General features: G+C 35.5%; 4 long non-coding RNA genes across 7 annotated transcripts; 1 reads left to right on the top strand and 3 right to left on the bottom strand.

Annotated features, from left to right (window-relative positions):
* Positions 1-651: 651 nt before the first annotated feature.
* Positions 652-4,870, bottom strand: LOC117611340 (uncharacterized). Its single transcript, XR_004583161.2, has 9 exons — positions 4,523-4,870; positions 4,312-4,451; positions 4,030-4,197; positions 3,619-3,942; positions 3,303-3,553; positions 2,542-2,700; positions 2,194-2,451; positions 1,801-1,939; positions 652-1,731 (listed from the first exon to the last, which is right to left on the bottom strand). It is a non-coding gene; the product is annotated as an uncharacterized LOC117611340 (long non-coding RNA).
* Positions 4,871-5,138: 268 nt separating this feature from the next.
* LOC143305584 (uncharacterized) lies at positions 5,139-9,578 on the bottom strand. The gene is made up of 10 exons (XR_013062617.1): positions 7,669-9,578; positions 7,545-7,590; positions 7,356-7,456; positions 6,958-7,189; positions 6,631-6,839; positions 6,514-6,563; positions 6,225-6,432; positions 5,523-5,690; positions 5,387-5,462; positions 5,139-5,302 (listed from the first exon to the last, which is right to left on the bottom strand). It is a non-coding gene; the product is annotated as an uncharacterized LOC143305584 (long non-coding RNA).
* A 3,227-nt stretch (positions 9,579-12,805) lies between these two features.
* Positions 12,806-15,222, top strand: LOC117611339 (uncharacterized). Its single transcript, XR_004583160.2, has 5 exons — positions 12,806-13,504; positions 14,189-14,339; positions 14,457-14,644; positions 14,728-14,905; positions 15,019-15,222. It is a non-coding gene; the product is annotated as an uncharacterized LOC117611339 (long non-coding RNA).
* A 1,458-nt stretch (positions 15,223-16,680) lies between these two features.
* Positions 16,681-18,206, bottom strand: LOC117611338 (uncharacterized). 4 transcript variants are annotated; one of them, XR_004583156.2, is made up of 6 exons: positions 18,019-18,206; positions 17,771-17,949; positions 17,617-17,675; positions 17,396-17,551; positions 17,094-17,272; positions 16,681-16,984 (listed from the first exon to the last, which is right to left on the bottom strand). It is a non-coding gene; the product is annotated as an uncharacterized LOC117611338 (long non-coding RNA). The 4 variants fall into 4 exon arrangements; XR_004583159.2 differs by having other exon boundaries at positions 17,640-17,675; XR_004583155.2 differs by lacking the exon at positions 17,617-17,675.
* Between the last annotated feature and the right edge of the window lie 6,203 nt (positions 18,207-24,409).

Here is a 24,409-nt window from a genome sequence, read left to right as displayed (position 1 = left end):
AAAGTACACTAAACGATAATAATAGTTTGTTATTTTCACATCTGCACCTTTCGAGCGGAGCGTCTCCGCGCTCTACGAATTGTCACACCTGCGCCTTAATTCCCCAAATTTCCCTATCTTCCGCGAACGGACACGCAACATATTTGGTGACAGCGGTGGGATATTTTAAAAAGGGATAGTTTAAAAGTGGGGATAAACATTTAAAAGATTATAATTCGGAGAAAACAATTTAAAACAGTGAAATAACTGAATAGTTGAATAAAGTGATTGTGACAAACTTATGTACACTTAAATTACTTTATCAGCTCGCGGGTGTGTATTAAACAGTCAATTAAACATTCTACAAACTATTTTATTGAACTGTTACGTTATAAATAAGTGGACAAAGTTTAGTGCAACTTCTCCCTCTTGGGTTTTGGCACGGTTTCCCCAAGAGCGAAGTGTAACGACCCGCTAAGGAGACCCAGCACCTTTTTCATTTCGTTTTTATTATTATAATTTATTTTTAGTACAAAATGGTTAATTTAATTTTTATGTTTAATAGAGTTTATAAAAAAAAAATAATAATTAGTTTAATTTGTATTATATTTCTTATAATAAATAATTTTCATTAATCGATAATATAGTCTGTTTGAATAAGTCGATAAGCGATTAGTCGCTAAGTCGGTCGGTAAGTAGATTATCGATAAATGATCGACAAACGAATGCATACGCGCCAGCGCAACCCCGATGATCTCGCGGTAGGGTGAGATTCTAGAGTAGGGTGATCGCGTAGACTAAGGAACAGGGGTGCTCGGCCGTCACGTGATGGGGAATTCCAGAAATTCAGAGGAACCCTATGATAAAAAAAAGCGCTAAATCAGCAGAATCTGACTATAAATAGAGGCGTTCCACGCAGAGTCAGATCAGATCTTCCCTGGCTTCGGTCAGATGCAGACAATACTCTGGAAGTAGAGGAAAAGCTTGCGCTGAATTGCTTAGGCAACTATAGAGCGCGAGATTAGCTCTATCCTTCTCTTTCAGTAGTGACATACGAGAGTTAGGATCTGTGGACACCCTACTCATGGTACGCAACGTGTTGAACACGTGCTAATACTAAGCCACATGTTCAAGTGTAAAGAGCTAGCGAGGAGCGGAGCTCCTTGAGCAGGCCTGTATTAGCATAGCTCTGGCTAGACCAGAAACCGATTGCGACCTGTAGGTATAGTCCGCTCGTGTCCGAAGGTATCATACAAGCTACTAGAATGTAGTTTTCCAGTACTTAGTGTAACTTGGCAAATTGTACAGAGTATTGGCTGTATTCGAAGATCAAGTCGCGTTATTACTTACTAACCACTAATCATATATTTTCCACTGTATTTCATTATCTATGGCGTACCTATTATAATTTCTTATTGTATTTCATATTATAGCCGTACCTATTGTTATACTTAATATTATACTTAGAGCAATTATAGTTAATTTACTTACTTGAATAAAAGATAATTTTAGATTGATACATTAATGTTGGATTTCACTCCTTAACCGCACACCACACGAACCTATAATCCCTATTCTCATTCATACGAGTCGCCTTCTTGGGGAACCGCTCTCCCTATACGTCGGTGCAGTGACGTACCTATCACTGGGTCGTTACAGAAGGGTAAATACCGGAGGCAGGTGATTTCGGCTGCCGTGCAAGCCATCCACCGAAATCACGCGCACCTCGTCCACGTCATCGTTGCATTATTCCTGGAGCATAAGAGAGGACAAAATAAAATCAGGAGATTTGAGCGGATTTCTCACGGAGTTGAGGCCTACCTGAAGCAGCTGACTGCGGACAAATTTTACTGGAGTACCTGCTGCTGAATTGGGGACCATCGAGCCGGAGTACTGAGGGTTCTTCTCGTAAGCCGAGGTCAACCGGATCAACGGGTCGTCGACGGACGGAGTCGTACACCTGTGAAAGAAGCAACAAGTTAAACAAAAACGTTAAGTGACTTCTTGCGGATTATAAATTTATCGTGCAACAAAACTGTAAGTCCAAATTATAACCGATTAGATTATAGAATATTAGTTATAGCCAGTATATTTGATTCGACAAAATGCCGCCGTTAGCAAGGAAATTAGTAAGAGCCAGAAGGAAAAGGAGTCGCAAAAATAGTCTGCGTGGTGTTAATGTTATGTATGTAGAGGATGTTAAGGGAGAATCACCTAGCATAGGGTCTTCTTTTTCCTTGCATAATACTGAAACTCAGTTGCAGGAGTCACTTCTTGTCCCCGAACAATCTACTATATAGAGCTGGGGTGCGACGGGTGGTGTGCCAAATCCTGCTAGTAGCACGGTAAATAATACGCCAGTTTCATTTGGGGCAACAACTTCTAATGCGATTCTTTTCTCTTCACCCGGTGTTGGCAATCAATTAAATGTTTCCAACGTAGCACCTGCTCAACCTTCATCGCAACCTTCGGCTGGAAATATACCCGAAAATCCGGTAATGACGCTACCTGAGTCTTCGACTTCGTCGCATGCTCCATACGATTTGTTAAGCAAATTCGTACCTCATTTTGATGGTAAATCGTCCTCAGTAAATCACTTTATTGCACAGTGTCGACTCGCTGATTCTTTGGTCAAACTGGGTGATAAAGTCTATTTGCTCGTGCTGATCCAAAGTCGGACGCAGCAGCACATTTATAGAAGTATAGCAGGTAATGCAAGTCCTAAAACCGTAGAGATGTTGATTACTTTGATTAAATGCGCTTGTGCTAGGACTTTTAATTTAAACGACATATTAAATGAATTAAAAGCTGTACGTCGTAATGAGCGTGAAACGATAGAGGAATTCGGATTTAGGGTAAATGGAATTTTAGATCACGGGTTACAGGCAGCTCTAGAGAGTTACGATTTGGAAAAATTTTTGGGAATTCAAACTTTACTCACAGAGAGTGCGGTACATGGTTTCCTGAGAGGATTACGGAATGATATCTTCGCGGGTATCGTTTCTAGGGATCGTGTGAGTGACGTAGTATCTGCTGCAAAATTAGCGTCGCGAATAGAAGCCCAGATCGACCCTCCGCGGACATCTCGAAATCCTAAACCGCTCGATATTAATTCCAGAGTTTTGACGGCAGAAGTGCGTGGAAACATATGTTATAATTGTGGAAGACCGGGTCATCTTTCCAGGCAATGTTATGCGCGAAGGGATCATCAACGCGGGGGGCCAAGTCGCGACGTTTCTAGGTGCCGAAGGTGTGGGAAACTTGGTCACACGGATTTCCAATGCCGGAGGGGAAATGTTAACCGCGTTCAGGAAAATACTGACCGTGTTTGGAGGAAACCGCAATCACCAATTCCTTCAACTTCTAGGCAGCAGGAAAATCCTTTAAACTCAAAGGGAGTTTCGTCGACGGGTACAGCACGGAGGGAACCCCTTATCTCTCGCGCCGGATCCACCGCGTTGGCCGCGAAACCAGTTTAAAGCAGATCAGACAATCGCCATATATTTCTTTAGAACACGAACATTTTCGGAATGGTCTCGCTAAATTCCTTGTAGACACCGGCTCGCAACTTAACCTAATTAAACGAAGGGCATTAAATCCTGATTTATCGATCGACGAAAATGTAGTTTATCATCTTACCGGCATTAGTGCAGGTATAGTCAAGACATGGGGTGATGTAGTTCTTACTGTGCATGGCATCCCTGTACATTTTTAGGTGGTGGAAGATGACTTTCCTGTTAGGGAGGCCGGAATTTTAGGGACGTCATTTTTGGAAAAGCAAAGGGCTACACTGAGGGTTGGAGAAAATTTTCCATGTCTTGTGGAATTTGGTGATGAAAATTTGCGCACTCCCATTTTCTCATCATATGAGTTGCCTCCTCGGAATAAAGTTTTGATTTCTGTCCCAACGAAGGGTGATATTACATCGGGTTACGTTAGGAGAATTGATGCTGGTCCTGGTATCTTTTTGGGAGAGGTATTTGTTAATCAACAAAACGGTTTGGTCAAATTATTTGTTATTAATACTACATCGGATTACGTTACGCTTACAATACCGCAGGTTAAATTGGAAGATTTTGAACTGAAACATCCTGCATCGCGTTCTTCTCGAACGGGAAATCCGAACGCAAATAGATCAGCAGATCAGGCTCAAAGATTTAGTGCACTGCTTAATTACTTGGATCTGAGTCACCTTCAAGAAGGGGAAAAGGCCAGTATCTTGGAAATTATAAATGAATTTTCGTATCAGTTCCACCTTCCTTCAGATAAACTGAAGACAGCTAATGTTCCTTCTCATACAATTACTACAACCGACGAAATACCCATACATACCAAGCAGTATAGGTACCCTCCGATCCATAAAAATGAAATAGAAACTCAGGTAGATTCCTTGCTTAAGGACAAAATTATCCAGCCGTCGGTATCCCCTTACAATTCACCTGTATGGGTAGTCCCGAAAAAACCTGGTTCTTCTGGAAAACCACGATGGAGGATGGTCATTGATTATAGAAAATTGAATGAAAAAACTGTGGCTGATGCGTACCCTCTTCCAAATTTTACCGAAATTTTGAATCAGTTAGGAGGGGCGAAATATTTCAGCACTCTCGATTTAGCTTCTGGTTTCCACCAGATTCCTGTAGATCCTGCATCGAAGTCTAAAACGGCCTTTTCTACCCCTCACGGTCATTATGAGTTCAACAGAATGCCCTTTGGTTTTAAGAATGCTCCAGCCACTTTTCAAAGGGTTATGGACTTGATACTATCCGGGTTGCAGGGCATCGAGCTTCTGGTTTATATGGACGATATTGTCATTTATGCAGCCTCCATCGAAGAGCATGGGCGTAAGTTGAGAACCCTTTTAGCTCGGTTACAAAACGCTGGATTGACCCTTCAGCCTGAAAAATGTCGCTTTTTACAAAAGGAAATAGTATATTTAGGGCATGTAATCACGAGCGAGGGTGTAAAACCGGATCCCGGGAAAATTCAGGCAGTAAAACAGTTTCCCATACCCAAGACTGGGAAGAATATTAAACAGTTCCTGGGTCTTATAGGGTATTATAGGCGGTTCATTCCCAACATGGCTCGGATTGCCAAACCCTTGACTAGACTTTTGAAAAAGGAGGTACCTTTTCGTTGGACAGGTGACGTGCAAACTTCCTTCGAAACCTTAAGAGATATTATCTGTGCGGAGCCTCTATTGCAGTTCCCGAATTTTTCACAGTCATTCCTCGTTGCTACGGATGCTTCTAATTATGCTATTGGCGTCATCCTTAGCGAGGGATCAGTGGGAAAAGATCTCCCAGTCGCGTATGCCTCCAGATCACTAAATGACGCACGAGTTAATTATTCAACGATTCAAAAACAATTGTTAGCAGTTCTTTTTGGTGTAGAACATTTTCGACCTTACCTTTATGGCCGACAATTTACATTGCTCACTGACCATAGACCCTTAGTATGGTTACACAATGTCAAGGATCCAACATCTAAAATTATGAGATGGCGGATTAGGTTGAATGAATACGACTATACTGTGGTATACAAACCTGGAAAGGTTAACGTCAACGCCGATGTACTATCACGAAACCCCGTAGAAACCTGCATAAATCCTGTTCCTCAACCAAAACCCATACGGTCTGACACTGATTCTAATTTGGATTTACAACGTTTGGAAGGGGTGCTCGCCTGTACAGGTGGGGTGCCGCCTTCAGATACTGAAACAGATAGAGCAGATGAAATGTTATTTGTTGGAAATAAAATTCTTGTGGCCTCTGCTTTCCTGGCGCGCGGGAACGCAGCGGTCGATTTTAATGAGACTATAAATAAAGTTAATGTAAGGAATTGTTGCCTAGGATAAGAAATCCAGGTGATAGAATGGGAACGCCATTGTGTCCAGCGCGCCATGGTTCACACTCGTTGGGATGGACTAGTGTGTCTTTACGCGATTCCCAACGTTTGGTGAACATGGATACGCGCTTGCATGGCATTGAATGTGAAACAACACCGATACGGCCAATTCAGCTGGGTGAGAATGAATGCGTTAGGAACTGCACTGGCGAAAGGATCAGACAGGTAGAGGGCAAGATTGCACAGGTAAAACCTGGGGAAAAAACAACTTTAAATATAGTCTCTATGTAAAAAGATAATTTTGATAAATAATAAAAATACGGACAATAGTCAAAGTAGAGTCTTAATTAATAATACAGACGACACAGTAAACAGACCTGAAGAATATCCTTCTTTCTTACCTACTATTCACGATGTAAAGGACAACCTTTTCATGTGGCAAGACAATCTCGTTCATTTTATTCCTTTAAATTGTATGGACACATCTCAAACCACTATGGGTTTGTTAAACCGAATTGGATTCTCAGTAGAGGAAGTGCAACAATATCAATTTGAAATCGGCAATGCCATGGCTTTTCCGCACGATAAACACTCCGTCTTCTTTTTGTTCTATAAAAATGAACATCAAAGTGAGTTTAATCTCGATTACGTCGAAACCTCATTAAAATCACTTAAACCTCTTTTAGACACCTTGGATACGAAAACGTTTAGTATCTTGATAGATCCGGACAGATTCAACCCTACGGAACGAAGCAATATAATAAATTTAATCAACCAGATTTTTGATAATTCTGAATATATCATTACCTTGTGCACTGGAGAAATTGTAGTTCCACCGGAATCTAGTCATTCTCAAATCATTCAGGAGCATCATGAATCTGCAATTGGAGGTCATAGGGGTGTTTTTAAATTGCACCAACTTATTCACGAACGGTTTTATTGGCCGGGTATGGCAAAGTAGATTACAGAATTCGATCGCACCTGTCCTCTTTGTCAGAAAAATAAAAATTATACTGCTGCAATTAAACAACCAATGCAAATCACCGATACACCTTGTCAAGCTTTTGAAAAAATACAAATGGATATAGTTGGACCTCTACCCGTAACTAATGAAGGAAATCAGTATTTACTCACTCTGCAAGATAATTTGACTAAATATTCTGATGCAATTCCATTAAAAACCATAGATACAGTAACCGTTGCTCATGCTCTTGCCGAACAGTTTATCAGTAGATTTGGATGCCCACGGGTTATCCATACTGATCAAGGGAGGAACTTCATTAATCAGGTAATGAAGAATTTCTGTAGGATTTTCAAAATACAGCGAATAACATCCACGGCTTTTCATCCTCAGTCGTTGGGTTCTCTTGAAAGGGCACACCGTAGTTTTATTAATTATCTCAAACACTACTGCACAAAGACGGATTGGGATGATTGGATACGTTTTTGTATTTTTTCGTGCAATACTTCTGTACATGAGGGCACTGGGTTTACCCCTCATCAATTAGTTTTTGGTGTTAAAGCCAACATACCTTCCGAATTTGACAAGGGGCAAACGCCTCGAACTTTTGCACAGCATTTTAATGAGCTTTTTACTAAAATCACCACCACACAGGCTATGGCTGCACGAAATCTGGAAAAAGCGAAATAGAGGAGTAAGAGTTACTACGATCAAAGGTTAAACCCATGTAAATTTAATGTAGGCGACATGGGATACTTACTCAAAGAGCCTAGAACTTTCAAATTTGACTGCGACTGGCTGGGTCCCTATAAAATAAGTTGAATGTTTGGTGACTTAACAGCGAAATTGGAATTAAAAGAAAATAAGTGTAAAATAGTACATACCAATAAACTAAAAGTGGCGTGTATATGGCTGGACGATCCAACCGAAGACTGAATTAGATTTCTGCGAATCGTTGATGCCTTGTAAGCTTGTGCTTATATTCTACTAATATTAAGGCTTACGAATAATCCAGAGACAATTGATAATATATGGAAGAATTACTATTTGTTGTATGTTTACATATACGGATCATGATGTGTGCGAAATTACGAACTATTGAATGGGCTATTGAAGTTGTACGGCACGTGACTTTGGAATGAATTAGTTGATACAGACTTTCTTTCACGTTATTAGAGAGAGAAATGTTATGAATGAAAAAGCTGTTTTATGTAAACACCTTTTTGTATAAGGGGGAAGGTGTAACGTGAAATGTTATCACGTGAATATGGTTAGAGTGTTATGGCGACACTGCCATGGGAATATTTATAGATAGTCTGTTGTATCGATATGTCTTGAATGTTCTTCGAGGACCTTTTGTATCGACCGTCATAAATTAAGAGCGAAATTCAAACATCATCTGTGCGTACACTTATATAAATAGACAAAGACTACATTGTAAACCCTCGACGTGGGTGATCGAGCTGAGAGAAGGCCGGAAATCGAGAGAATGGAATAGTTTCACTTCGAAAATTCCTAAAAGACTAATTTATGATAGACCATAGCCAATTCGTTGTTTTCGACCAAGTCAGGAACGGTCCTTAAAAGTTACGAAGTCTTTTTCGATATCCTGTCTATTCATGCACTCTGAGAGGGTCGTAAATTTCCTCAAGAGTTACTTTGGCAAGTACAAGGTCTTGTCGTTTCCTAATTTCTCTGGGTCCCACGCTTTCTCGTAGCGCATGTGCGCTGCAACGTTCTAGCGTCTTGGCAGAGCGCCTCCACTTCCACGCGCCTGAGGGTGAACCACAGCCAGGAGAAGGGGCCTGCGCAGGACGGAGTGGACTCCTCCACCATTGGACGAGGGATGATCCTGAGGGAGGATGCAGGATCCGCCAAGGAAGGGGCATCGACCGACAACGCGCGAAGATCTCCTCCACCAAGCGCAGAATCGTCAGATTGAATTTGTCACTCGATTTAGACAAGTCCTTCTCACGCGCTAAATTTATCGCATTGTAAAAACAAGTTACAAAGTCAGCCTAAATAAAACTTTAAAATATTAAAGTACAATAAGCGATAATAATAGCTTGTTATTTTCACATCTGCGCCTTTCGAGCGGAGCGCCTCCGCGTTCTACGGATTGTCACACCTGCGCCTTAATTCCCCTAATTTCTCTACCTTCCGCGAACGGACACGCAACAACGGAATTCACTAAATTTCTTGACAATTGTACTAAATAATATTAATTATTTAGTCCGACAATATATTGTTCAAATTATATTTCTTTTTCTTGATAATCTCCAGTACGTCACCGCGGGACGCATTTCTTTTAGACGCCGTGCCGATTGGATGCGATCCTTTTGAACGCCGGTCCGATTGGACGGGATTTGACGCGTTTCTATTGGACGCCGTGCCGATTGGACGCGCTCTGACGTGTTCCTTTTGGACGCCAGTCCGATTGGACGCGTTCTGACGCGTTCCTTTTGGACGCCGTGTCATTTGGACGCCATATATTTCAATATCATTCCTTTTGGGAGTCTGTAGATAGTGTTATTGTTCGTCGATTCAAATTCCTATACTATTTGAATGCGTATGCATGCTGAAGTATGTGATTACATATTAAGGGGGTAGACACGGGTACTGCAGCGCGGTGACATTACCGGCAAATATGGGCCTATTAATGGGTTTACGGGAATCGGTTATTTGTCCTTATATGAGAACACATAGGACTGGGTGAGGGCTCATTCGAAAGAGGAAGGTCCAATGCAGGGCGGTCAACTCATGGTTTAACGAGATTATGTCCATATTTAATAATATCAGTGTCGAAAGTAGAAGAAAAAATCGACAAAATGCAGTTGCGAAATCGAAGTATTTTTAGGCAACTAAACGAGTTTTGTCACTCAAACGGTGAGTTGACCGCCCTGCATTGAACCTTCCTCTTTCAAATGAGCCCTTATTCAGCTCAAGATCTTTTCATATAAGGACGAATAACCGACTCCCGTAAAAGCATTCCCAAAGACGAGTTCCGCCATTATCTGGATACTACAGAGCAAGTTACGTGACAAATTTAGTTAAGCTAGTAGTTATAAGGTGGCGTCTAAGTAGAAAGGTTGCCGAGTTGGAATTGTAGTCAGAATCAAGCGTTAGCTTGATTATGTCACTTGAACTGTGCTGCGAAGGCAAGCGAAAAAGGCAACATCGCCCGAACGCTGAGTGAGACGCACTACAGTCATTCTGTCCTTCTCTCATTCTGAATGTTGAGATTGTCCCTTTTCACTAAGTTTTGACTGCGGCCCGCCTGGATTTTACACAGCGCCCCATAACCTCGCCCCATTCAAACTATATTGTGTTTGGTATCATTTTAATCAGAAAAATGTCACCAATGCGCTAGTAAAAGTTTTAGTAAAAAAAAATAAAAAATAAAAAAGTTTTATAATTGAAGTAGTATTAGTCACACCGATACGTTTCGGCTCTTTCCTTTGATCATTAGACCTCTCTCTCTGTCCTCCACTGTCTGTCCCTTTCTACGTTCATGCTTGGCTGGTCGTCGCATCTAATTCGAGATTCGACATCTCGGCTGGATGTATGCAACGTCTGGTTCCCAATCTCTGTTGCATATATTCAGCTTTTACTGTATATGTAGACGCGAGGTCCCTCCATTTATTAGTTCTAATAGTACCATAGTACTTTTTTATGCAGAATTTTTCAAGGAGTTGACACAAGTAAAAAAAAATGCAATTCCATTTAAATAAAAAGTGGATTTGCATTTTTTGAGTGCATCGTTGCATTCACGAAGAAAATGAAATCACAGAAAGATAGATATTATCATTGAACTTTTACACGAACAGCTTTTTCCTACCTCTTACCAAATTCAAGATATAACCCGTCAGAAATTGCATGACGTACCCTGTATATTTTTATTAATTAAAAAACATTTATTTAAAGAAGTTAATAACTTTTTCTAAAAAATTTCTCAGATTGCACGTTCTTTCGGTTCTTCAGAGTAGGCATATATTTTTCAGCAGCGAAGGGTGCTACGGTGCGCTATATAAAATCCACGCGTTCAGTCGGTCAGAATTTATCGGAGCGGGACAATTCTATCATTTAGGTTCAGAGAAGGATAGCATGATCACCGTACATCTCACTCTAAACACGCGTCAATGTTTCGATTTTGTTCTTCAGCCGTATTGTCGCGATGCCTCTGGCGAGATGAGCGTTTGAATGTGTTTGTGAAAATACTTGACGCGCTGTTGCCTTCCAAGATCGTGTTGCGCGCACGCTAGCTGAGAATTAAACCTTTCAAATTCGTAACAGACCACGCAAGTGGCCTTAAGGGGGTAGACACGGGTACTGCAGCGCGGTGACATTACCGGCAAATATGGGCCTATTAATGGGTTTACGGGAATCGGTTATTTGTCCTTATATGAGAACACATAGGACTGGGTGAGGGCTCATTCGAAAGAGGAAGGTCCAATGCAGGGCGGTCAACTCATGGTTTAACGAGATTATGTCCATATTTAATAATATCAGTGTCGAAAGTAGAAGAAAAAATCGACAAAATGCAGTTGCGAAATCGAAGTATTTTTAGGCAACTAAACGAGTTTTGTCTCTCAAACGGTGAGTTGACCGCCCTGCATTGTGGCCTTAAGGGGGTAGACACGGCACGTGACCTCTCCGATTCGGGACGTCGGTATTACAGCAGTTTTTTCGTTGGGCCTGGTGGAGCCACTTGCGTGGTCTGTTACGAATTTGAAAGGTTTAATTCTCAGCTAGCGTGCGCGCAACACGATCTTGGAAGGCAACAGCGCCTCAAGTATTTTCACAAACACATTCAAACGCTCATCTCGCCAGAGGCATCGCGACAATACGGCTGAAGAACAAAATCGAAACATTGACGCGTGTTTAGAGTGAGATGTACGGTGATCATGCTATCCTTCTCTGAACCTAAATGATAGAATTGTCCCGCTCCGATAAATTCTGACCGACTGAACGCGTGGATTTTATATAGCGCACCGTAGCACCCTTCGCTGCTGAAAAATATATGCCTACTCTGAAGAACCGAAAGAACGTGCAATCTGAGAAATTTTTTAGAAAAAGTTATTAACTTCTTTAAATAAATGTTTTTTAATTAATAAAAATATACAGGGTACGTCATGCAATTTCTGACGGGTTATATCTTGAATTTGGTAAGAGGTAGGAAAAAGCTGTTCATGTAAAAGTTCAATGGTATGATAATGTTTATTTTTCTATGACCTCATTTTCTTCGTGAATGCAACGATGCACTAAAAAAATGCAGATGCCCTTTTTATTTAAATGGAATTGCATTTTTTTCTTTACTCGTATCAACTCCTTGAAACATTCTGCATAAAAAAGTACTATTAGAACTAATAAATGGAGAGGCCTCGGCTCTTTCTCTCCTCTTCCCTCACTACTATTCCCTCTCACTATTTTGCTGACGCGCCTATATCTAACAGTACAATATTTAAAAAACTAATATTTCGTGAGATATCTCATACTTTTCATATGTCTCATCATTCAACTTTTACATCAATAGCTTTTTCCTATCTCTTACCAAATTTAAGATATAACTCGTCCCAATTGCGTGACGCTTATATTTTGAGAAACCTATAGTAACTTTGTTTTTACGAAACTAATAAAAAATACAAAAGAGTCAATATTCTGAGTGAATGCAAATAATTTAAATAAATAAATATCCCGTATACAACTTATATAAACGTTTGTAGAATTATTGCAAAGAGGAGGTATATTCTTCTCTTGTTATACCTCCTCTGTGAGCGAGGTTTGTTATGGGGTGCTGTGAAAAATCCAGCCGGGCGTCAGTCAAAATCTAGCGAAAAGGGACAATCTCAACATTCAGAATGAGAGAAGGACAACATGACTGTAGTGCGTCTCACTCGGCGTTGTTGCCTTTTTCGCTTGCTTTCGCTTGCCTTCAGTCGAGTGACGTAACCAAGCTAACGCCTGATTTTGACTACGATTCCAAATCGGCAGCCCTCTTAGTTAGACGCCACCTTATAACTACTAGCTGAACTGAATTTGTCATATGAATTGCTCTGTATTATCCACAAAATGGCGGAACTGGTCTGTGAGAATGCTTTTACGGGCATCCGTTATTCGTCCTTATTTCGCAACAAATGAAGACAAAATACATCTTAATTTACAGGTAAGGGTTGTGGCTAGGCCGCTCAACTCATGATTTCAATCACAGCACTCTTTTAGTGGCCTAAAAATGCTTCGATTCCGCGAATGCATTTTGTCGATTTTTTACCTCTACTTTGCACGCTTATATTACTAAACATCATCATAATCCCACTGAAACATGAGTTCAGCGGTGTGCATTGGACCTTCCTCTTTCGAATAAGCCCTCACCCAGCCCTAAATGTTCTCATACAAGGACGAATAACGGAAGCGCGTAAACCCATCTTTATACCCATTTTTGCCGGTAATGTCAACGCGCTACTATTACCCGTGTCTACCCCCTTAAATTCGGAAGTGAATTTAATATGTATCTGGAGTTTTTATCGACGCTTGTGTGCAACATTCTAATATATTATGATAAAATGGTGTAAGAAACAAGATGTCCAGTTTTTGACAATCCGATATTGCTGTGTTTTCTTGTGGGTTTTCCATTTCCACAGTCTCTAATTGAATGCAGCTGCTATCGTCACATTAATTGAGGGAAACGAATCGCCAATACGCTTGTTCCATAAAACAACTACGGTCAGTATATTGTGCATATCGTTTGACAGGTATAGGTTAGAGTAGAGGAATAATTACAAGGTTGTTATTAAGATATCAATATCTGCTAATAAGTAAGGTCAAAAAGTTATGTGTAACGTTTGACAGGTATAGGTTAGAATGTGAAATTTTACACAAAGAATTGAATATTTGACAGAATAGGTTTTTTATATTAATATTATGTATCATATATTTTAATTATTAATTTGAATGTAAGTACGTATATAGTAAGGAAAATGCGTTATAAACATGAAGAAGATTTTTTATCTCGTAAGGAAGGATAAGGAGATTTGAAGAGAAATCAATGAACATGGAACGGGACTTTTTTTAATCGGATTTAATGTTTGAAGTACCCATAAGTTGAGTCCTGCGACATGTCATTGATGGTCACCCACAATCTGATTAAAAAAGAAGTAAACTCCTACTTTGATCCACGTTCATAGCATGCATTTAATGAATCTTTTTACTTATTTTATGCTTCAATTAGCTTTATATTTCTTCGTTTAGAATCATAGTTTTGACTACAATTCAATCTATTTGTTGAAAATGTTTTGTACAATTTAACAATGTATGTATTTACTTTCGATGTTGACCACTAAAGTAACTGTGGAATTAAATTCGTTGAAGTGAGTAATCTTATTTCTATGTAATTATATACTTTTACAGGGATCATCATGATCTAATCAAATTACAATCAAAGAAGATAGAGAGAATGTACAGAATTTCCAATAAAATACCAGGACAAATAACAGAAGTATGTTCTCGAAACAGAAATGCAGTTACTTTCTTGCAAGATATATCTGGAAATATGATGAAGGTAAAAGAAATATTAAACCTTATTTTGTTCAATATGTACATCCTTTATTTCAAATTAATGTTGTTGAGTACAATGTATCAATATATAATAATATGATTTCTTCTTCTTTATTTTCAGCGTTTGATCAGACACGGAGGGGAAAATTGCAACAGAGATATTATGGAGTATATATATATATATATATCTTCATACATGTAGCTTTTCACATTAAGAAAAAGAGCATATAATAGAAGCTTTTCACTAATTGAATATGACAATCAAAATCAAATTGGGGATATATTTGCCATTATTTGGCAATTAATTTGGTAGATTCCAAATATAGATGCAGTCGAATATAATGTATCAATATATAATAATATGACTTCTTGTTCTTTTTCTATATTTTCAGAATCTGTTCAGACATTGATGGGAAAATTACCACCAAAAATTATGAAGTACAAAAATTGAATAAATACATTAAAGAAATTAACCAGCGTAGAGTGAAATACTAAGATAAATAACAAGAACATACTCTGAAAAGAAATGCAATTACTTTGTCGCAAGATATATCTGGAAATATGTTTAAGGTAAAAGGAATATAGAATCTTATTTTCTTCAATACATCCTTCAATTCAAATTAATGTTGTGGCGGTCAATGTATCAATATATAATAATATAATATCTTTTTCTTTATTTTCAGCATTTATTTAGACATTGATGTGGAAATTACAATAAAGGAATTATGGAGGAGAACAATTTGATAGATACAGTGAACAAATTATCCAAAGAAGAGGATTATAAAATTAGATAAGTTTGTCTTCCAAATCATGGACTATAAAAACAATGTAATGCGAGCATATTTTAAGTAAATAAATTAATAGGATAAAATGAAACTCTTAAATTGTAATTTCCTGTTCCAATTTCCTTAATGTAGAATTTAATTCATGGTTCACATTGTCTTTTGCTACTTACAAATAAATACTTTTGTTTTGTCCAAATTCATAAATAAAAAAAAAAGTTGTAATATCGCAGTTGTTACTTTGTATCACTTGTGTTTACAAATCTCAAACTCATCTTCTCCGACTACAACAGTCCAATTGAAATATTCTATTGTTCAGACCAATTAGAAAATATATTAAAACTTTTAGAAACAATCTTGTTCAACGAAGACTTATGGGGAAAAGATAGAAAATGATATCTAATTACTATGAATTAGTTTTATGTCACCATAGGCAAATATAACCTAAAATCTTACAATGCGCAATTCACTAAATTTCTTGAACAATTGTACTAGATAATATTAATCACATGTAGTCCGACAATATATGGTGTCAATTACATTTCTTTTTCCTGGCAATCACCGATACTTTACAGTTTTTTGGCGAAACACGGAGCACGTGACAGAATGTAACGCGTTATACAGCTGATGCGATAAGACTGTAGAAATCGATCGAAATCGATAATTCCACTATTTTTCCACGCATTTTCATGATCAACCCCTTTTTTCTGTCGAAAATCACGAGTACTTTTCAATTTTTCAGCGAAAAAAGGTGCTTATCATGAAAAATAAGTTGTTTTAAATACGACGCATTAAAATAGTAAGAAATTGCAAAAATCATTATTTCCACTATTTTTCCATGTATTTGAATGATCGACCACACTTTGTACTGGAAATCGCGAAAGGTTTTCAATTTTTAAAAGAGTGGTCGATCACGCAAATACATGGAAAATTAGTGGAAATAATGATGTTTCGATTTTTTACTAATTTATTGCATCGTATTTAAAGCAACTTATTTTTCATGAGAAGCACCTTCCCTCGTTAAAAAATTGATAAGCACTCGTGACTTTCAACAAAAATAGTGTTGATCATGAAAATGCGTGGAAAACAAGTGGAACATTGATTTCTATCGACTTCTATAGTCTTATCGCGTCAGCTGTATAACGCGTTACATTCTGTCATGTAGTCCATCTTTCACCAAAAAATTGTAAAGTATCAGCGATTACCAGGAAAAGGAAATATAATTGACACAATATATTGTCGGACTATATGTGATTAATATTATCTAGTACAATTGTTCAGGAAATTTAGTGAATTGCGTATTTTAAGATTTTAGGTTATATTTGCCTATGGTGAATTAAAACTAATTGATAGTAATTAAATATCCTTTTCTATCTTTTCTTCATAAGTCTTCTCTGAAAAAGATTGTTTCTATATGTTTCAATATACTTTGCAATTGGTCTGAACAATAGAATATTTCAATTGGACTGTTGTAGTCGTAGGAGTTGAATTTGAGATTTGTAAACACAAGTGATACAAAATAGTTGAAAGTGAATAGTAAAGTAACAACTGCGATATTACAACTTTTTTTTTATTCATGAATTTTGACACGACAAAAGTATTTATTTGTAAGTACAAAAAGGCAATATGAACCATGAATTAAATTCTATAGGAAAATGGAACAGGAAATTACAATTTAAGAGTTTCATTTTATCCTATTAATTTATTTACTTAAAATATGCTGGCATTACATTGTTTTTATAGTCGATGATTTGGAAAACAAACTTATCTAATTTTATAATCCTCTTTGGATAATTTGTTCACTATATCTATCAAATTCTTCTACTCCATAAATTCTTTGTTGTAATTTCCTCATTCTGAATAAATGCTGAAAATAATGAAAAAGATGTATTATTATATATTGATACATTGACCGCCACAACATTAATTTGAAATAAAGGATGTATTCAAGAACATAAGATTTAATATTTCTTTACCTTAAACATATTTCCAGATATATCATGCAAGAAAATAATTGTATCTGTTTGCACAGTACGTTTTTGTTATATGTCCTACTATTTCATTCCATGCTGGAAAATATCTTTAATGTATCTATTCAACTTTTCTGCTCCATAATTTTTTGCTTCTAATTTCCTCATGAATGTCTGAATAAATGCTGAAAATAAAGAAAAAGAAATAATATTATTTTATATTGATACATTGTACTCAATAACATTAATTTGGAATAAAGAATGTACTGAAGATAATAAGGTGTAATATTTCGTTACATTAAACATACTTCCAGATATGTCTTGTAAGAAAGTAACTGCATTCAATTTCCAAATATTTTTCTCTCTAACCATCACCTGTCAAATGTTACAAATAACTATTTGACCTTAGTTATGAGACAAGCGTATTGTTGTTTCGTTTCATTCAATTAAGGTGATGAGAACCGCTGAAATCAATTGGAGGCTGTAGAAATGGTAGATGTAAATAGATTTCACAGCGATAGTAATATACCTTTAATACACAAAACTATTTACCAAATAATGTTAAGTATATCAAACATTTGATTTTGGCTGCAATTTAATTATTTATTAATAAAACTGTATTATATGCTCCTCTTACAGCGGTAAATAGATAGATATTACTTTGCAATGAGAATGATACGCACCATGTCATGCCGTATTGTCAAGCACTCATGCACTACTAATGAAACAAAGCAAACCAGTACATTTGCGTAATTAGGCAATATTATTGTATCTTTAGTCCTATTACATGCAATACGTGGATGAATGATCCCCTGGTATCTTAATGACCACCTTGTAAATATTCCTCTACTCTAACCTATACCTGTCAAACGATATACATAATTTACGAATCTTACAATTAGTTGTTTTATGAAACAAGTTTTCTACGCACCGTGCTAAGTCGGATTGTCAAAAACTGGACATCTCGTTTCTTGCACTATTTTGTTAAAAAATATAAAAATGTAGCGCACAAGACTCAATAAAAATTGCACATATACATTAAAATACCTCTAAATTTAATATTTTTGACCATGAATGTAATCACATACTTAAGCATGCATATTCATTCAAATAGCATAGGAATTTGTATCTGTAGCGACCATCGGCGCGCTCTTATGCGCCCTCTGAATGTCACTAGGTTAAGTTAGGTTAGTTTTAGTTTCTAGTATATAGTTAGTTTGGTAAGCTTGTTGTACGTTTTAGCAAGACGCAAAAAGGCAAGCGTCCCACGCATTCACAAAGCGTAACTGCCAGAGTACAAATACGGCGTAGGAGCAGTGCAATTAAAAGATACATTTTTATCGTACATTTGTGTCGCTCTTATTTCATTATTCCTTTCCCGTGGGACCTAGCACCCACATATCGACGAACAATACCACCATCTGTCGACTCTTATAAGCAACGATTTTAAAACATGCGGCGTCCAAATGGCACGAATCCAAATGGGACGACGTACAAACGGCACCGCGTCCAAAAGGCACGGCATCGAAAAGGAACGCGTCCAATCGGGACGCGTCCAGTCGGGACGCGTCCAATCGGTCTACGACCAAGTGCGACACCCCCCCACAGATCAAGGTACCTACATTTAATAACAATATCATTATTACTATATCTACATTAGATATAAGGTAATATACTGATCCCTGCCCACAGATCAATGTACCTACATTTAATAACAATATCATTAGTACTATATCCACCTTACATATAATGTAATATACAGATTCCTTCCCACAGATCAATATACATTTAAACCAACATCGTTCATACTATATCTACATTACATATAATGTAATACATTGATCCCTGCCCACAGATCAATGTACCTACATTCAATAACAACATCATTAGTACTCTATCCACATTATATATAATGTAATATGCTGATTCCTTCCCCCAGATCAATGAACACTTAATAGCAACATCATTCATACTATATCTACATCGCATACCATGTAATATACTAATCCCTTCCCACAGTTCAATGTACATATAATAGCAATATCGTTATTACTATATCTAAATTAGATATAATGTCATATACTGATTGCTACCCACAGATCAATGTACATTTAATAACAATATCATGAGCACTATTTGTACATTCCATATAATGTGATATACTGATTCATTCCCACAGATCTATGAACATATAATAACAATATCATTAGTACTATATCTACATTAGATATGTAATGTACATTTCATATCAATATCATTATTACCATATCTACATTAGATATATTGCAATATACTGATTACTACCCACAGATCAATGTACATTTAATAGCAATATCAGTAGTACTGTATCTACATTCGATATGTAATGTACATTTAATAACAATATCATTATCACCATATCTACATTAGATATAATGTAATATACTGATTACTACCCACAGATCAATGTACATTTAACAACAATATCATTATTACCATATTTACATTAGATATAATGTAATATACTGATTCCTTCCCGCAGATCAATGTACATTTAATAACAATATCATTGGTACTATATCCACATTCGATATGTAATATCATATGCAGATACATTCCAACAGATCAATGTACATTTAATAACAATATCATTAGTACTATATCTACATTCGATATAATGTAATATACTGACTCATTCCCACAGATCAATGTACATTTAATAACAATATCGTTATTACTATATCTACATTAGATATAATGTCATATAGTAATACATTCCAGCAGATCAATGTACCTACAGTTAGTACCAATGTCATTATTACCATATCTACACTAGATATAACGTAATATACTGATTCGATCCCACAGATCAATGTACATTTAATAACAATATCATTAGCACTATATCTACATTCGATACAATATAATTTATAGATTCATTCCCACAGATCAATGTACATTTAATAACAATATCATTAGCACTATATCTACATTCGATACAATATAATTTATAGATTCATTCCCACAGATCAATGTACATTATTAACAATATCATTATTACTATATCTACGTTAGATATAATGTCATATACTGATTGCTACCCACAGATCTATGTACATATAATAACAATATCATTAGTACTATATCTACATTAGATATGTAATGTACATTTCGTATCAATATCATTATTACCATATCTACATTAGAGACAATGTAATATACTGATTCATTCCCACAGATCAATGTGCATTTAATAACAATATCATTATTACTATATTTACATTAGATATGTAATGTACATTTAACAACAAAATCATTATTACCATATCAACGTTCCATATAATGTAATATACTGATTCATTCCCACAGATCAAGGTACATGTAATAACAATATCATTGGTACTATATCTACATTAGATATGTAGTGTACATTCAATAACAATATCATTATTACCATATCTACATTAGGTGTAATGCCATATACAGATTCATTCCCACAGATCAATGTACATTTAACGACAATATCATTATTACCGTATCTACATTAGATATAATGTAATATACTGATTCCTTCCCGCAGATCAATGTACATTTAATAACAATATCATTGGTACTAGATCCACATTCGATATGTAATGTCATATGCAGATACATTCCAACAGATCAATGTACATGTAATAACAATATCATTAGTACTATATCTACATTCGATATAATGTAATATACTGACTGATTCGCACAGATCAAGGTACAGTTAATAACAATATCGTTATTACTATATCTACATTAGATATAATGTCATATAGTAATACATTCCAGCAGATCAATGTACCGACATTTAGTACCAATGTCATTATTACCATATCTACAATAGATATAATGTAATATACTGATTGCTACCCACAGGTCAATGTACATTTAGTAACAATATCATTAGCACTACATCTACATTCGATATAATGTAATATACTGATTCATTCCCACAGATGAATGTACATTTAATAACAATATCATTATTACTATATCCACATTAGACATAATGTCGTATAGTGATACATTCCAACAGATCTATGTACCTACATTTAGTACCAATGTGATTGTTACCATATCTACACTAGATATAACGTAATATACTGATTCGATCCCACAGATCAATGTACATATAATAATAATATCATTAGTGCTATATGTACTTTTGATATAACGTAATATACTGATTCATTCCCACAGGTCAATGTACATTTAATAACAATATCATTGGTACTATATCCACATTCGATATGTAATGTCATATGCAAATACATTCCAACAGATCAATGTACATTTAATAACAATATCATTAGTACTATATCTACATTAGATATAATGTCATATAGTAATACATTCCAGCAGATCAATGTACCTACATTTAGTACCAATGTCATTATTACCATATCTACAATAGATATAATGTAATATACTGATTGCTACCCACAGGTCAATGTACATTTAGTAACAATATCATTACCACTATATCTACATTCGATATAATGAAATATACAGATTCATTCCCACAGATCAATGTACATTTAATGACAATATCATTATTACCATATCTACATTAGATATAATGTAATATACTGATTCCTTCCCGCAGATCAATGTACATTTAATAACAATATCATTGGTACTATATCCACATTCGATATGTAATGTCATATGCAGATACATTCCAACAGATCAATGTACATTTAATAACAATATCATTAGTACTATATCTACATTCGATATAATGTAATATACTGACTCATTCCCACAGATCAATGTACATTTAATAACAATATCATTATTACTATATCTACATTAGACATAATGTCGTATAGTGATACATTCCAACAGATCTACGTACCTACATATAGTACCAATGTGATTGTTACCATATCTACACTAGATATAACGTAATATACTGATTCGATCCCACAGATCAATGTACATATAATAACAATATCACTAGTGCTATATGTACATTTGATATAACGTAATATACTGATTCATTCCCACAGATCAATGTACATTTAATAACAATATCTTGTTACTATATCTGCATGGGACATAATGTAATATACTGATTGCTACCCACAGATCAATGTAAATTTAATAACATTATCATTAGCACTATATCTACATTCGATACAATGTAATTTATAGATTCATTCCAACAGATCAATGTACATTATTAACAATATCATTATTACTATATCTACATTAGATATAATGTCATATACTGATTGCTACCCACAGATCAATGTACATTTAATAACAATATCATTAGCACTATTTGTACACTCCATATAATGTGATATACTGATTCATTCCCACAGATCTATGAACATATAATAACAATATCATTAGTACTATATCTACATTAGATATGTAATGTACATTTCGTATCAATATCATTATTACCGTATCTACATTAGAGACAATGTAATATACTGATTCATTCCCACAGATCAATGTGCATTTAATAACAATATCATTATTACTATATTTACATTAGATATGTAATGTACATTTAACAACAAAATCATTATTACCATATCAACGTTCCATATAATGTAATATACTGATTCATTCCCACAGATCAAGGTACATGTAATAACAATATCATTGGTACTATATCTACATTAGATATGTAGTGTACATTCAATAACAATATCATTATTACCATATCTACATTAGGTGTAATGCCATATACAGATTCATTCCCACAGATCAATGTACATTTAATAACAATATCATTGGTACTAGATCCACATTCGATATGTAATGTCATATGCAGATACATTCCAACAGATCAATGTACATGTAATAACAATATCATTAGTACTATATCTACATTCGATATAATGTAATATACTGACTGATTCGCACAGATCAAGGTACAGTTAATAACAATATCGTTATTACTATATCTACATTAGATATAATGTCATATAGTAATACATTCCAGCAGATCAATGTACCGACATTTAGTACCAATGTCATTATTACCATATCTACAATAGATATAATGTAATATACTGATTGCTACCCACAGGTCAATGTACATTTAGTAACAATATCATTAGCACTACATCTACATTCGATATAATGTAATATACTGATTCATTCCCACAGATGAATGTACATTTAATAACAATATCATTATTACTATATCCACATTAGACATAATGTCGTATAGTGATACATTCCAACAGATCTATGTACCTACATTTAGTACCAATGTGATTGTTACCATATCTACACTAGATATAACGTAATATACTGATTCGATCCCACAGATCAATGTACATATAATAATAATATCATTAGTGCTATATGTACTTTTGATATAACGTAATATACTGATTCATTCCCACAGGTCAATGTACATTTAATAGCAATATCATTGGTACTATATCCACATTCGATATGTAATGTCATATGCAAATACATTCCAACAGATCAATGTACATTTAATAACAATATCATTAGTACTATATCTACATTAGATATAATGTCATATAGTAATACATTCCAGCAGATCAATGTACCTACATTTAGTACCAATGTCATTATTACCATATCTACAATAGATATAATGTAATATACTGATTGCTACCCACAGGTCAATGTACATTTAGTAACAATATCATTACCACTATATCTACATTCGATATAATGAAATATACAGATTCATTCCCACAGATCAATGTACATTTAATGACAATATCATTATTACCATATCTACATTAGATATAATGTAATATACTGATTCCTTCCCGCAGATCAATGTACATTTAATAACAATATCATTGGTACTATATCCACATTCGATATGTAATGTCATATGCAGATACATTCCAACAGATCAATGTACATTTAATAACAATATCATTAGTACTATATCTACATTCGATATAATGTAATATACTGACTCATTCCCACAGATCAATGTACATTTAATAACAATATCATTATTACTATATCTACATTAGACATAATGTCGTATAGTGATACATTCCAACAGATCTACGTACCTACATATAGTACCAATGTGATTGTTACCATATCTACACTAGATATAACGTAATATACTGATTCGATCCCACAGATCAATGTACATATAATAACAATATCACTAGTGCTATATGTACATTTGATATAACGTAATATACTGATTCATTCCCACAGATCAATGTACATTTAATAACAATATCTTGTTACTATATCTGCATGGGACATAATGTAATATACTGATTGCTACCCACAGATCAATGTAAATTTAATAACATTATCATTAGCACTATATCTACATTCGA

This window comes from Osmia lignaria, chromosome 2 (genome assembly GCF_051020975.1).
Source record: "Osmia lignaria lignaria isolate PbOS001 chromosome 2, iyOsmLign1, whole genome shotgun sequence".
NCBI classification, from domain to species: domain Eukaryota; kingdom Metazoa; phylum Arthropoda; class Insecta; order Hymenoptera; family Megachilidae; genus Osmia; species Osmia lignaria.
The sequence above is the reverse complement of the archived record's forward strand: the minus strand, read 5'-3'. Positions and strand labels throughout refer to the sequence as shown.